The sequence below is a fragment of the Crocodylus porosus genome, unplaced genomic scaffold (assembly GCF_001723895.1).
Source record: "Crocodylus porosus isolate Cpor-Errol unplaced genomic scaffold, CroPor_comp1, whole genome shotgun sequence".
Lineage (NCBI taxonomy): Eukaryota > Metazoa > Chordata > Crocodylia > Crocodylidae > Crocodylus > Crocodylus porosus.
The window spans coordinates 96,299,305-96,314,339 of NW_017728943.1; positions in this window are offsets into that span (position 1 = coordinate 96,299,305).

Below are 15,035 nucleotides of genomic sequence, written 5' to 3' on the forward strand. Positions count from 1 at the left end.
CCCCCCCCCCCACAAACACATGCATTAATAACTGCAGTGAATTCATTAGGACTGTTTGGGGTTGTAAATTTCCTCCCAGGTGTAATATGCCTGGGACCTTGCTTAAATCATAGTACATACAGAACATTTCCTTTCACCTTTGAAGCTGAGCAGCAAATGAGGCAAGTACCCCAGTTTCTGCAAATCTGGTATGGTACTATACCATATACAAAAAATAGAAAAATAGAAAACAGTTCACAATGTCATCAACAGAATGAAATGTTTTGCATTCTTTTTAACAAACACTATGCCAAAATGAAAATAGTAGCTAACATCAAAGATGTTTTTTCCAAATAGCTTGTGAAAAGAAAGTGTTTAATTTAACAAAGTGCATTTAGTATATTATCAACACAAGCATAAAAGAGCCAGAAAACAATAGCTAAGACCAACAACTAGTTTTATCTTCTCAACATGACCGCATGCAGACCTATAACACAAAACCACACATCTGTTCACTGATGTACAGAATATGCAGCCATTGTGTCTGAAGTGCACTTCTTTAGGGCTGGGGAAAAAAGCAGATATGGTGAGGCATCTGCAGCAGTGAGGCAAATGAAGTTTGTGTTGACTGACACAGGGTCATTAGTCCCACAGATACTTGGCCCGTCACCACTGCAACTTATAACACATCGATTGACGCACAGCCACTTGCTTCCATTTCTGGCCTCACTAAAGCTACCACTTGCCCCACCACTGCTGCCTCTGTTGCCACAGCCACTAGCTGCCCTGCTGCTGCCAGTGACCCCACTGCAGCCACTGACCCCACTGCTTGTTCTGAAGATCTGGCCTGCAAAGAGCCCTATGGTCCAGATTCGGCCTAAAAAATGGGTGACTGACACCCTTGGCCTAAGGTAAGTATCAGGCAGAACAGTGATTTTTGTTTAACCGCATTTCATTAGGTAAATGAAAATGGCCACATAAAAAAGGAAGAGGGCAGTAAACCTTTGAAGGAAAGAGAAGTTATGAAAAATGAGGTGGTGTAGTCCTACTCTCCTTTGATTCCTCAGCCTGCTTGGCACAGTACCAATACCAATAAGACTTTGTGCATCTGAGCTCTCCACTTCCCCCTATCTGCACCCCACCCCTTTTTCAAAATACTAGATTAACTACTGGCTACAGATCAAGTAAAGAGTTGAAAGAGAACAATTTGTGTCCAAGACCTTTTCTAACATCTCTCCCAACTGTGTAGTTAATCCAATAAAAGATGTTGCCAAACAGATCTTGTTTCTCACATACTATCTGGAGTATCATCACTACAGCAGCACTGCAACATTAGTACAGTACACTTTTGGGCAACACTAAAGTCTCCTGAAGAACGGAGTATTTCATCATCACCAGCATCCAAAAACTGAGTTACTATGATGAAATATGATAGTGGAAATACCAGAAGTATAGAGGGTGGATGAACATCATGACTATGTCTCCAGGAGCAATTGCTGCAGGGAAAAAAAGCATTGGCACAAATTCATGCCACTGCTTTTTCACTTGGTGCATGCCCCTGCATGTAGTGTTAGCATGGAGAAAAGTGCTCCAGGTAGGGTAGAGGCAACCCCAGCAGGCTTACCTGGAGTCCTGAGGGCCTCCTACACCTCCAGTGGTGGCAATCCAGCCACATGGAGCCTGGCCAGGAGCCAGAGTGTAACTCTGGCCAACCAGGCTTCTGTTTCAGGGCATGCATGGTGCTGCCACATGTGCTGTCCCACTTTTTTTTTCTGCACACTTTTTTTTGATACTAGGATTTCCCAGTATCTAAAGTTGGCTCTGCACTATTAATATGAAGTGCAGAGAACCAAATCACATGAACAGGGTGCATTTTGCTGTGCCTCAAAAGCCTTTGATGTGCCACAAACATACATGCACGCTCGTGTGGATACGGCCATTGTGTGCTGGGGGAAAGGAAGAAGAGAAGGCAACAAGGATGTAGGAGGAGTCAAGGGTGATCAGGACTACAGGAAAAAGAAAGAATTTTAGTTGGTAGAGCCAAATAAATAGCTTGTGTTATCAACCTGAGGTGGTAAGACTTGTTCCTGTCCTTAGAAGCATTAGCCCTTGAAGGACTTCCCCAGTGCCACCATCTTAATTCTCCAGAATGCTACACAGCAATGCTGTGTGGAGTACTTTATTCATCAGTGTCTTCTCTTCCACAGATGATGTTTCTCATGTACCAGAAACCAAAGAAGAACATCATGAAGAGACCTTGCAGCTTCAACTTCTTCCATTATCAGCATTCCTCCTACCCTTCTGCACCCACTTTTCAACTGGGATTTCCATTTGACAGATTACAAGAAAACATGCCACCTTTGCTCCTGCATAATCTTGATATGAGTCAACAGTGTATCTTTATTGCCAAGAAGGCTAACTGTATACTGGACTGCATTAGTAGGAGTGTTGTCATCAGATGGAGGGAAGTAATTATTCCCCTCTGTTCTGCACTGGTGAGGCCACTTCTGGAGTACTGTATCCAGTTATGGGCCCTCTACTACACAAAGAATGTGGACAAATTGGTGAGAGTCTACTGGAGGACAAGAAAAATGGTTAGGGGGCTAAGAAACATAACTTATGAAGAGAGGCTGAGGGAATTGGGCTTATTTAGTCTGGAGAAGAAAAGACTGAGAGGAGAATTAAATAACAGCTTTCAGCTACCTGAAGCATAGTTACAAAGAGGGTGGAGCTAAACTGTTCTCATTGGTGGTAGATAACCAATTAGGACAAGGAGCAGTCATTTCAAGTTGCACCAAGAGGAGTTTAATTTAGATGTTAGGAAAAAACTTTCTTACTAGGTAGGTGATGAAGCACTAGAATGGGTTACCCAGAGAGGTGGTGGAATCTCCATCCTTGGAGGTTTTTAAGGCCCAGTTCAACCAAGCCCTGGTTAGAATGATCTAGTTGGGGATGGTCCGGCTTTGAACAGGGGTTGGACTATATGACCGCCTGAAGTTCCTTTCAAACTCTAATTTTCTATGATTCTATGATAGCTGCATGAGCAAATTATCCCCTCTTGCCATAACAGAAGGCTAGAGAAGGAAGAGCTTCCTTCAAATGTCAAGTAGCAGTATTGTGTTGACCCCACAGCATGCCGGTGACTACAGACACTTACTTCTCTACTGTACCTGCTGCGTGTGTGCTGTATAAGCGAGGACACAGCACCAGAAGTACAGGGTTTATGAGGAGCCTCTGCCCCAGACATACAACATGAATCAGCTGTAAGCAGGGACAATTCAAATGCAACCTTCAAAGCTATGTAAGGATGGGGCTGCAAGCAGTCTTGGGGACAGCATGATTAGTCAAGTACCTGAGCCTACAGGGAATCCAAATCAGGAGCTGAGGCTCCAGGAAGGGCTTAAACACGAGGTGCACAGGGCCAATATTCCTAAGTCAAAACAATACCAGTAATCATTGTCCAGGTCAGGAGCTGGGCCATCCAGGCACACACTATGATAATCAGGGCAAGGTGTTTGGATCCAGGGCAAGAACAATTGCTACAGGGTGTGAGGCATTGAGCTTATATACTCAGCCCAGTAGGCTCTGCAGCCAGTCAGCTCAATGATTGCAGTTGGTGCTGCTCTGGGGCTGAGAGGATAGACTGCCTTCTAACACTTTGCTAATGTTGTTAAATATGCAGTGTGTCCAAATTAACACAGCTATAACATTTTCATCTTGCAAATTTTGTGAACTAAAGTTCACACCCTTAATATCACATGATAATTATGTGCATGGATATATCCATATGCCATCGCTCATGATGTAGTAGTGTTAGAGTGATATTATAGCCCTGATGACCCAGGAATTATGTGAGGCAAGGATTTTTTGGGGTGAGACCTTTTATTGGACTAATTGCATAGTTGGAATAAAGTTAGATAAGCTTTCAATTGCAAGATATCCTTCATCAAATCATGATGATGAAGAATGTCTTGCATTCAAAAGCTTATCCTTTATTCCAACCATGCACTTGGTCCAATAAAAGATATCAACCCCGCCACACCCAAAATTCTTGCCTGTCACTTATAATGATCATCTATCTAAAACCTATGTCCCATTGTAGGGAAAATGCAGCCAAAGTGTAGCCTATAATAGCAGTCACAGTGTAAAGGACCTACTTTCATCAATTTCCAGTAGTATAACAGGAATTAAGAAACTTTATTTCCTGCCTATATCAAATTACCCTAGTATGTTAATTCCAGATTCTTAAAAATAAGGAACTATGTAGCAAGGGTAGGGTAATCCAAATAGACACCCTTCTTGCCTCCTCATATAGTTCTGTAGTTGGGATAAAGTGATACAAGCTTTCACATGCAAGACATTGTTCCTCAGGTCTCTGATCACAGCATAGTGAAAAATAGCAGAGGGGAGGGTGTGAAAGACATTCGCAGGGGTAGCGGACACACAATTAGCAAAAGACCTTTGCTGTGTGGAAAAAAAGTCAGGAATTGGCTAAAATATAATATGCCATAAAACCAGTATTAGCTTGTCTAACTTTATCCCAACTACATAGTTGGTCCACCCTAAGAAATCCTTGCCTCTCACATCATTTTGGGACAACATCACTCTTACGCTACCGTAACACTAAAGTGTTGAATAGTTTTGAGTTAGTAGTGGTATCTTGAAAATGTAAAACATGAAATATGTTAAATGTATTTCTGCTAACTCTTACATGAACAAGTGCTGTGCTCCTTGCACAAGGATTTACTTTAGTATGTTACCTTTGAAATAAAATTTAACCTGTGAGATTCTTTCCTTTGTCCAAATGGGGACTCTGACGTTACCTTACTAAAAAGCAAGGAAGTGCATAATTAAGGCTAAAACTAGGCTCTGAGTCCCATATTACATTTTGCCTAAGTAAAGAAAAGTTCCCCCAGAAATTAGTGTTCCACAGCAGAGAGCAGTTTTCTGAGGAATCCCTTGTCACGCTGACTCTCGTTACATCCAGTAGAACTAGTGAAGCCATCACAAGATACAACCTGGGATGTGTCTGAGGCAGAACGTGCAACTCTTCAGTTTCCTCACCCTAGATAGATATCAGAAGCCTTCTGAGGCATCCTTCAAGAAGAAGTTCAAAGCTTCTGATTCCCTTTACATACGTCATTACTAAAGTACATGAAGGGAAAATAGGAGGCTTTTGTTTCAGTTTCCCTTTTTGCTATGCTCTCTGTCTTCTTTGAGTTTGTTACCTTTCTGCTTTTTTTAAAGTTATTTTCTGTTAATTCCTCCAGAAGCATCCTCGAGCAAGAAAAAGATTAACTCTTTGTATATTATCTTTCTTACTGCATATATAATATACATTAGAGGGACATGTAAGAGTGAAACGTTAGTCAAGGCAGAATATTCTGGCTTCTGTTTGTTTGTGCTTTTCTACCATTTTTATATAACAATCTTTCCAATCCTCAGTGGTGCTTTTAATAGCACATGCATGTGTACATGCTCTTTTTTTCACCTTGCTGTCATTAAATGCAAAGCACACACTGGTTTGTTTGCCAAATGTCAGGGAAGTTGTGGGGGCTAATTCTGATTCCAGTAACAGCTGATGCTTATCAGAAATGAATCCTTTAAAATCAGTAGGGTTGCACTGATATACAGATAGCAGGAGATCAACATCAAGCCTTTGGTGTTTTTAATAAGCAATGGAATTCTTAACACTTGTGCATTAATCTGAATGATGTATACTTCAGTTCCAAGACACAGGCAAAATGTTATGTCCATTAGATCAAGCAACAGAATTGCTGGGCATAGTAAAGAACTGGGAGAAGCTGGGAGGAATTCAGGCCATTATTTATTTTTGTCTAGTTTAATGCTTTGCAATTCACCAATAAATACTATAGTATTTAAGTGCCATATCAGACTAGGAAAACTTCTTTCCAAAAAAGGACAGTTCTTGCTCCCGGGCCATGATGCAATATCAGCAGCTCTAGTTATTTTCCAGAAGAAACACTGGTAGTTTTCTGGGAAAAAATATTGGTAGCCCATAATACTACTCAGTTCCTGGAGGAAGGCCAGTTACTGATGGAAAGATTTATCTATCTCGAAGGCAACATGGTTCAAATGCTACCTATTTTCACAATTCTGTTTCAAAGTAAAACACTGTATCGCACAATCTCATTTTGTTCCCAGAATAAGAAGAGTAATATTTTTTCATGGTTGCTTAGACAACGAATAAGACACAGGAGGGAGAAGAATCAAGGTAAAAAGCATAAATGCTAGCGAGTGCATCAAACTTCTGTAACTGAAAGAGGACATTCTGTTTCATATCATATACTAATCCTACATGGGTAACAATTGACCAAATGTTTTGTCAAATATATAGGCTGTGTAGGAATATCCCAACAATAAGAATACTACTATTACCAAAGGAAAATAAAAAATATTTCTTGCATGAAGATAAGAAAAAATATTTAAAACCTTGAAAGACTTGTTATGTAAAAGTCAGATAGGTTGTCGGTATGCCATTGACTTAAACATGTCCAAACATTTTCTTCATGCTATTAGCTTACGCCTCCTAGTCTTAGACATTCTATGGGAGACACTTTGTTAGTAGTCAACAATAATTTACAGAAGCTTCAGTAAGTGCTAGTTTGGAAAAAAATGTAATTCCATTATTGATAAACCATTAACTCTGGAAACCAGAAAATGGAAGGGCATTTGTTTTACCCTTCACATCCAGGTTATACAATAGTTATAAACAGCATAGATCTCTCCTCTCTTAGATACATTTTTAATTTGGCAAATGTAAGAAGTGCAAATTAGTTTAAATGTTTTGGTCTGATCCTATGCTTATTTGAGTAAGTTTTGCCTTTGAAGCAAGTGGGGCCCACTGAAAACAGTTTGATTTTGGTGAGTTTCTTAGGGTGAAGGCTGCCAGATAAACTTTTACATAAATATGGAAGCTGATTCTCAGATTAGCTTTATTTCCAAGTCTAACATTATCTCATAACTTTATCTTTCCACAGGCTGTTTCACACACCCTCTGGGCCTGATAATATATTTTTCCTGTGCAAAAACTCCCATTAAAATCAATAGGTCTTTGGTTGTGCCTAAAATGCTAGCTTTGTCCCTACATCTGTAGACAGCATAATTTTTATTTCAAATCATTTTTAGGGATACATACCACCAGCACAGAGATTGCTGCAAAGCCTACACTAGAAAGCACTTGTTTTTTTAACATGAGTGCCTGTTCCCTTTTGTGATTTTTAGCTTTTCATTATTATACTGTTGTGTTGGTGAAATGTCGAGGCTGACATGGCATTTGTGTTTAAACCTTTATTTTCAGTTGCCTAGATATTGTGAGGAGGTATATTCCCTCTCACATTAGCCACAAGCTAAAAGTGATTTTCCCCTGAGTGCATACTAAATTTGACAGTAATTGGTTGCTTAAAAGTAGCTGAACACAGGACCATATTCTTCCCCCTGACCCCACCCCCACTAAGCTAGGTTTTTAAAATATATACACAATTTGACAATCAATTAGTTGTTAATGTGGAGTAATATACTTTGCCCCTTGTTCCCTTTTTCACATTTAAGTTTTAAAGGGATTCATTATTCATCTTTCTGAACTCCCACAGTTCTTATATACACCCTCTTCCTATAGCTAAAAAAATGCAACCTTCAAATAAATACATTTTACTCGCACACACTTGGAGCTCACCTTCAATAATTCTTTAGCTACAAAAATTACTGCAGAATCTACTTCTTGTTGCACAAATTAACCAAAGGCTTTATTTATAAAACAATACATTTGGATTCCTTATGCTTGTAAAGAAAACTTCTGTGCCTAACATACCATTGTGTCATACCAGTTTTCTATCTGGGGTCAGTCAGTTCCTCTAAATGCACAGCGAGTCTAAGAGTTGGCTGATACTATTGAGTTCTGCTGGCAGAGCTAACAATGTAGCCCTCCCATAATGCTACCCTCCCACAGAAGAGGCTTTCTGCTGCTTTGGTTTCTGTCATCAGGGGCCGTGATAGAGTAAAGCCAGCAGAGAAAGTCCTTCTACTGCCATATGCCATGCCTTCAGCAGCGGGCTCTGCCAGCCCAAGGCAGCAACCTCCTATAATGAAGGCAAGCCCTAAGTTAAGACAGTATTGTCTGACTGACCCTTCAGGCAGCCAGAACAATAGTGTCAATACATGAAAATGACTGGTTGATTCTGCAGTTTAATGAAAAGAATATGCATTTGAGCATTATTAATTCCTTCACTGCTTTTTGCTGCAGCAAGAACATCCATTTAACATGTTATTGCCTCCACAGATGGCAAAAGGCCCAGTATCTCCTCATCAACTGCTAACGCTGCCATTTTTGCATCAGTGATATTGCATAGCTTTATGTACCATCAGTACTGGAAGCTGTGGCACACTGAAAAATGAATGTCAAGCAAGAACATAATAAAATGAATCTGATAAAAGAAAGGTCTGAGTGGGGCTGTATTGATTGCACTGAATATTTAATTTGGTGAAAATTTTCCTTTTTTGAATCTACCTTCTACTGCCACTCATTGCCAGTCTGGCACCCAGGAGTTTTGCAGAAACAGAAGTCTTTGGCATTAAACATTTTGTAGATGAGGTGTTCCTTTTAATGAAACACTACAGAGGAACGTCAAGCACTTCAGAACATGCTAAAGATTACATGAGTTCCCTGCCCAAAACTGCTTATAGCCTAATATAAATTAGGAAGATACCAGATGGAGGGATAGGCAGGAAGAACAACAGTATGATTAAGCAGTTGCTTATGAGGATTTTGTATTTGTCCATAAAGGAGTGAAGTTTATTCTGCTTTTATTTTCTTAATTCTAGTTTATTATTTTCACACTGCTGGAATGTTTATTCCTGCATTCAAAATATCTTTAATTACCTTTGTTAATTCTAAATTTGTACTTCATATGAATACAGGCAGTCCTCGGACTTAGGACACAATTGGTTCCTGAAAACCGAGTTTAAGTCAAAATGTTGTAACTCAGAACCAGTTTTCTCATAAGAAACAATGTTATAAATTGGGGATTGGTTCCTGAGCCAAGGCCCAATACCCTATTTTCACCAAAAATACCCTAGAATTTTGTACTTGATCAATTATAGATGAGAAATATAACTGCATTAATGTATTTATATTGTAAATAGCAGTCATATTGATTTGGAAGGACTTCTTTGAGGTGACTTTGCTGGACTTTTTGAAAGGCTCTTGGCTGGAGTCTTCTCAGGAGTCTTGGCTGCAGGTTCTTCTGGAGTCTTGTCTGCTTTCTTAAAGAAAGTGTCCAAGGAAGTTTGGACAGATGTTCTCCAGGGAGATGAGCAATGCAGCGAACTAGTTTGTTTGCATGGCGTGGCATCAAATCAAGCGTTGTAAAATTGAAACAGGGTGTCAATTTATAAACGTTGTAAGTGCAAAACGTTGTAACTCGAAACGATGTAAGTCGAGGACTGCCTATACTCTTAATCCTATTAAAAACATAGAGTTGTTCTTTATTCCCCTGGAATCTAAGCATTCTGAATAAAATACTGCATCCTGTCCTGGATTCTTCCCTTCTGAGCTTAACACCCCATCATTATGCTAAAGTCCCACTATCTCTTCAGTTAATTAAACAGGGAGAGATAAAAAATGTCTAGCCGGTGACTGGGCTATGTTCCCAGCTCTTTCACTGGCTGTCTCTGGGGACCTTATACAAGTTACTTCCCTGAACCACTGGGACATAGACATACTCATTTCATGGTGGGGGAAGGGTATTCCTGTGAGGCTAAATTAATGCTTGTAAAGCCTTTTGAGCCCAGAGAGAAAAGCACACCTGTAGCATGTACCTGTTGTAGCTGCTTGCTCTAGTTGTCAAAGCAAAAGCTTCTATTATATACAGCAAAAGTTATTCATAAATACAGAGTCAGATTCACTGTTATAATAAAGCCTAAGAACTGGCTGTAAGAACATTGTTGATGCAACTGGATTCTCAAGGTGGGGTGAAGCTAGCCATGGTATCACTCACTCCTCAGCCACAGTATGAGTAATCTGGATGGAGTGAAAAGGGAGAGAGCTTTATCTTACACTAGGGGTCAATCCTACTATAAGGGAACAGCAAGTGTGGTTTAAAGCTAACTTTGGTTTTAATCCTGTTCCTATATTATGTGTTGTTCTTAACAAATAAATAATTTACGCCATCAAATTTATCTTCACCTCTTCCCAACCCTGTCTGTTTTGGATCCCAAAGAATCTCAGATACATCAGATATACTTTCTGTTGCACATTTTCATAACTCCATTGGAGTTTCAATTGACAGGCTCTACTTCAAGCCATATAGAATACTTGTACATTACAACTGTGATATCTGAGCATCAGTGACACTAGCAACTGACATCACTATTTAGCCAACAACGGAATAGGAACAGTAAGAGTTGGTGCTATTTGCTACTTCAGGATTCTCATCCTGGGAAATATTTTGATAATTTACAAAATAATACAGAGCCATGGGGGTGGGAATGAGATATGGGCCTGAATCAAAATCCTAGATCATAAGGAGGTGCTACTTCACTGTCAGGGTGGCTAGGATCTGGAACCAACTTCCAAGCAAAGTGGTGCTGGCTGCTACCCTGGGGGTCTTTAAGACAAGGCTCGATAATCCCCTTGCTGGGGTCATTTGACCCCAATACTCTTTCCTGCCATGGCAGGGGGTTGGACTTGATGATCTGCTCAGGTCCCTTCTGACCCTACCAACTATGACACTATGAAGGCTCCCACCCTCTCAGAAGAAGAAGGAAGATTTTAGGAAAACTGGCTATGGATTGCACCGTGATCCACCTAGTTAAATCACTGTTTCTGACAGTGTTCAGCACCAGATGCTTCAGAGGAGAATGTAAGAAGCCCACAGTAAGCAAGGGTAAGCTGATTTCTTCCCTTCTCCAATCCTGCCTGCTGCATTAGATCCTAGCATAAACCCTGAAACAAAATTTGATGTCCTTCCAAACACCTAATCATTAGTCATAATTTTGGATATCTGTGTAATAAAGGTCCTTTCTTTTTTAATCTTGCTAAGTTCTTAGCCTCAGTAATTTCTTGTTACACAAGAAATCTGAGTTCCACAACACTGTCTGAAAAATGCAACGTTTGAAAAAGTACATTCCACTCTTTAATTTTTTTATCTAGTCCCATATTCTTGGTTTACAATACAGAGAACAAAAGCTCCCAACCTATCTTTGCTATACCATTTACTACTTATCTGTGTTTATTTACCTTGCTATACTATTTGTTTTCCTATAAAGGTAAGCAATCTCATCTTTTCAGGCTCTTTATCCAAGAATTTTCTGTGTTCCTAATCATTCTCAGTATTATTCTCTCAGCTTCTTCTAGTTCACTAATTTTTTTTTAAAGGGAGTGCCCAGTAGTGCATACAGTCCTCTAGATGATGATGAACCATTCAGTTATAAAATGGTGTAATAATACCTCCTATATTATTTTCTGTTCTGTTCCCTACATGCATCCCTCATCTTGCTTGATTTTTGGACTGCAACTGCACATTGTGTGGAATTGACACTCCTGAGTTGAAACAACTCATCTAGAGCTACACAAGTAGTTCAGTGGATTATTTGCCCACCAGTGTGCTTTATTTTGCACTTAATATGACATGTCATTTGCCATTATTTGGCACATTCATCTAGCTTGCTTAGCTTTTCTTTCAAGTTGCTCACTGAATATACTGGTCCAAACTAACCTAAATAACTTTATCACCTGCAGTTTTGCTACTTCAGTCTTTTTTGTTTATTAAAGAGTTAAACAGTGGAAGCACATGAAACATGAAGACACCCTGCTATTACCTTTTCCCAAAAAAATTGACTTTTAAATCCTATTTTCTGTTATGCATCTCCTAGCCAGTTATTGATCTATTATAACACTTTGCCTTTCACTTCATGAATGTTTAGCTTCTTTAGTAGCCTCTTCAAAAGTTATTATGAGAGAAGCAAGTTTTGGTATGAATACATTATGTTACCTGTTTCTCCTTTATCTATTACTAAATTGACACTTTGAGGTTGTCTTTGTACAAAACAGTATTTCCCAGTCAGAAAAAGTCCAAAAGCTGGAGATGTTTCTGATCCAGACATTGATTCCTTTACCTGCTTCTTAGATGGTCATTTTTCAAAGAAAGATTAGGGCTCTGAATAGTTCTTCTCCTCTTTTAGGTCGGGGATCTGCAAATTATGCATCTATCTTTTGTCTTCTACACATTCATTATTTATAACAGGTACCTGACTTTTCTGATAAAAGCCGAAGCTTGGCTAATTTTGCATTATGACAAATTGTAGTCAGGAAAAATGTATCTGATTGCAAGATTTACTAAAGTTCTAATCTGCGCTGTGAATTGGAACCATGTTAGTGAACTATTTGAGGATAATCGGGTGGTAAACTACATTCCCCAAGATGGTTTTATTTCCATATCTTGTTCCCCAAGACGGTGAGCTGTAGCATATAGAGGTGACACAGGCTTGGTCAAGCTATATACTTACTACACTGTTATTTAGATTAAACTATGGATCCTGCATGCTTTGCCCTTAGCACCCAGTCATCAAGTCTCCACAGCAACTTAAACACCTTCTTTTCCAAGGGTCTACCCTAGGATCCTACCCTAGGATCCTTCTGTACATGATACTTGCAGAAAGCTACCCAGAGGCTTTGCAAAGTAACTGGTTAAAGTAAACCCATACATTATTTATAGATTTTTAAAAGTAGATCATTAAGAAAGAAAGAAGAAAAGAAAGAGAGAAGGCAAGAAGTTTTAAGACAGTTTTAAGAGCCTTTTTGTGTTTCATTAAGCCTTTCAGGAGCCCCAGGCAGAGGCGTAGCTGAGCAGTTCTGCACTCTGGTCATCAGTGGTGCATAGAAGAAAAAGCTACATACAGGCCACAGATAGCAGTGGAGGCTGGACCAGCACTATGAGGGCTGCTGTTTCTGACTTCCCCCTACATTGACACCCAGTCATCATCATTGATTCTCCACTGACCCCTTTAGTAAATTCCTTTTAGCCTGAACTGGTCCAGCAATCAAAGGTCACCAGCTCAAAGAACTTTGCATGTCCTGAATTTGCAACTCCACTTCCTATAAACAATCAAGGATGAACTATTTTTCTTTAGACCTGGACTACACTATATAGTTTTGCTAGTGGAACATACTTCCCACTGTAGTGGCCAAACCCATTCTTTCTGCTTACAGAGCACCAGCAGGTCTTGAATCAAAAGGTTTCTGCTGCTATTCAGCAGCTGGCAGAAGGCCCAGATAGACACAGTTCGGTCTTCTGCCTGCTACCATGACCCCATTTAATAGCTGTGCATTCTCAGGGTTCATTTTAGTACAACAGATGAAGTGGGAGCACAGCAGAAGCCATACAGGTGTACACACAGCTGCTGTCTGCCACCAGAACTTCTAATGCCAGAACCAGCGTAGTGTCCACAAGACCTAATTGCTTTCAGGTGCTCCTATTTGAACAGAAGGCTGTTCAGGTCACCCATTCTGCTCCATTCATGGGCTAGGAGAGGCAGCCAATCCCTGGTAGCAAATAGCTGATTCCACTGAGACACTGCATGATATAGACATTTATAAATCCCACAGAACTTGTATGTTGAATAGAGACAGATTCCACAAATAATAAAAAGAGGTTATAACACAGAAACAAATGGTTTTACGTAAAAATAATCACAGCTTTATTATAACACAATCCACTAGGAACTCTGGAGTTTGACCTCACCAGAATCTTTCAGCCTTGATCACTTACCAGCTCCTTTACAGACTTGCATTTGAATTTTATGAATGCCTGACCGGATCTGTAGTGCCTCCCCCGCCTCTGTGTCAGACTACATACCTGGGTAACAACTAGAAAAGGGGCTAACTTCCTGAATGTTGGTGGTTATACAAGTCTTCTGCATCCTACCATGTGGGCTGCAGGTTTCTTCCAGGCCTACTACCATCTTCTTAATTTCCATAGGTAAAAATCAAGGATTCAAAGCCTGATTAACAAAATATCATAGGAAAATTGGGCTGGATGTGGCCTCATGAGGTTATACAGGCCGAACCCCTGTTCAAGGCAGGATCTTCCCTGACTAAGCCATCCCAGCAAAATGTCTGTCTAACCTGCTTTTGAAAATTGCCAAGAATGGAGATTCCACACTTTCTCTAGGTGCCTGTTCCAATGCTTGACCACTGCATAGTCAGAAAATTCCCCCTGATGGCCAATCGTAATTTCTTCTATAGTCACTTGAGGCCATTGGCCCTAGTCCTGTCTCCTACAGCCACCGAGAAAAGGCCTTCTCTATCCTCTGTGCCATTCAGGTACTTGAGGATTGTTATTAAATCCCCTCACTCCCCTAGTCTTCTCTTCTCCAAACTAAATAACCCCAACTCTTTCAGTTTATCCTCATAAGTATTGCCTCTCAGGACCCTAATCATTTTGGTAGCTCTGCACTGAACTCTTTCTCATCTGCCCACATCCTTCTTGAAATATGAGGCCCAAAGCTGGACACAGTACTCCAGATGAGGTGTCAGCAGTGCTGAATAGAGGGGGAAAATCACTTCTCTTGATTTACAAGTGACATTCCTGTTACTATAACCCAGTATGCTGTTGGCTATTTTTGTACCAAAAGCACATTTTTGGCTCATATTCAGCTTATGGTCTACTGTAGCACCAAGGTCCTTTGCTGCAGTACTGCAGCCCAACCAATCCTTCCCACTCTATATCTGATGGCAAAGCATGTAGTGAAGTCTAAATGTAGCTGGCATTTTTCCACTTAGTTTTTGATCTTGTCTACTTGACCCATAAAGTCAATAACAATGTTCCTGTATCTCTCCTTTCACTGCATTCATCATTCCAGTCCGTAGTCACTGGCAGTGCTTAATGATTTAAACAAGTGAAACCCGTTAACCTTGCATATGTGACATGGAATTTCTGCTCTTTATGCTAACAAAGCTGCAATTTTACTAAGTTTGTCAGTTTGATGTAATTTAATATCAGAGCATATTTTTTTCATGCCCCCATTTTACCCTCTAA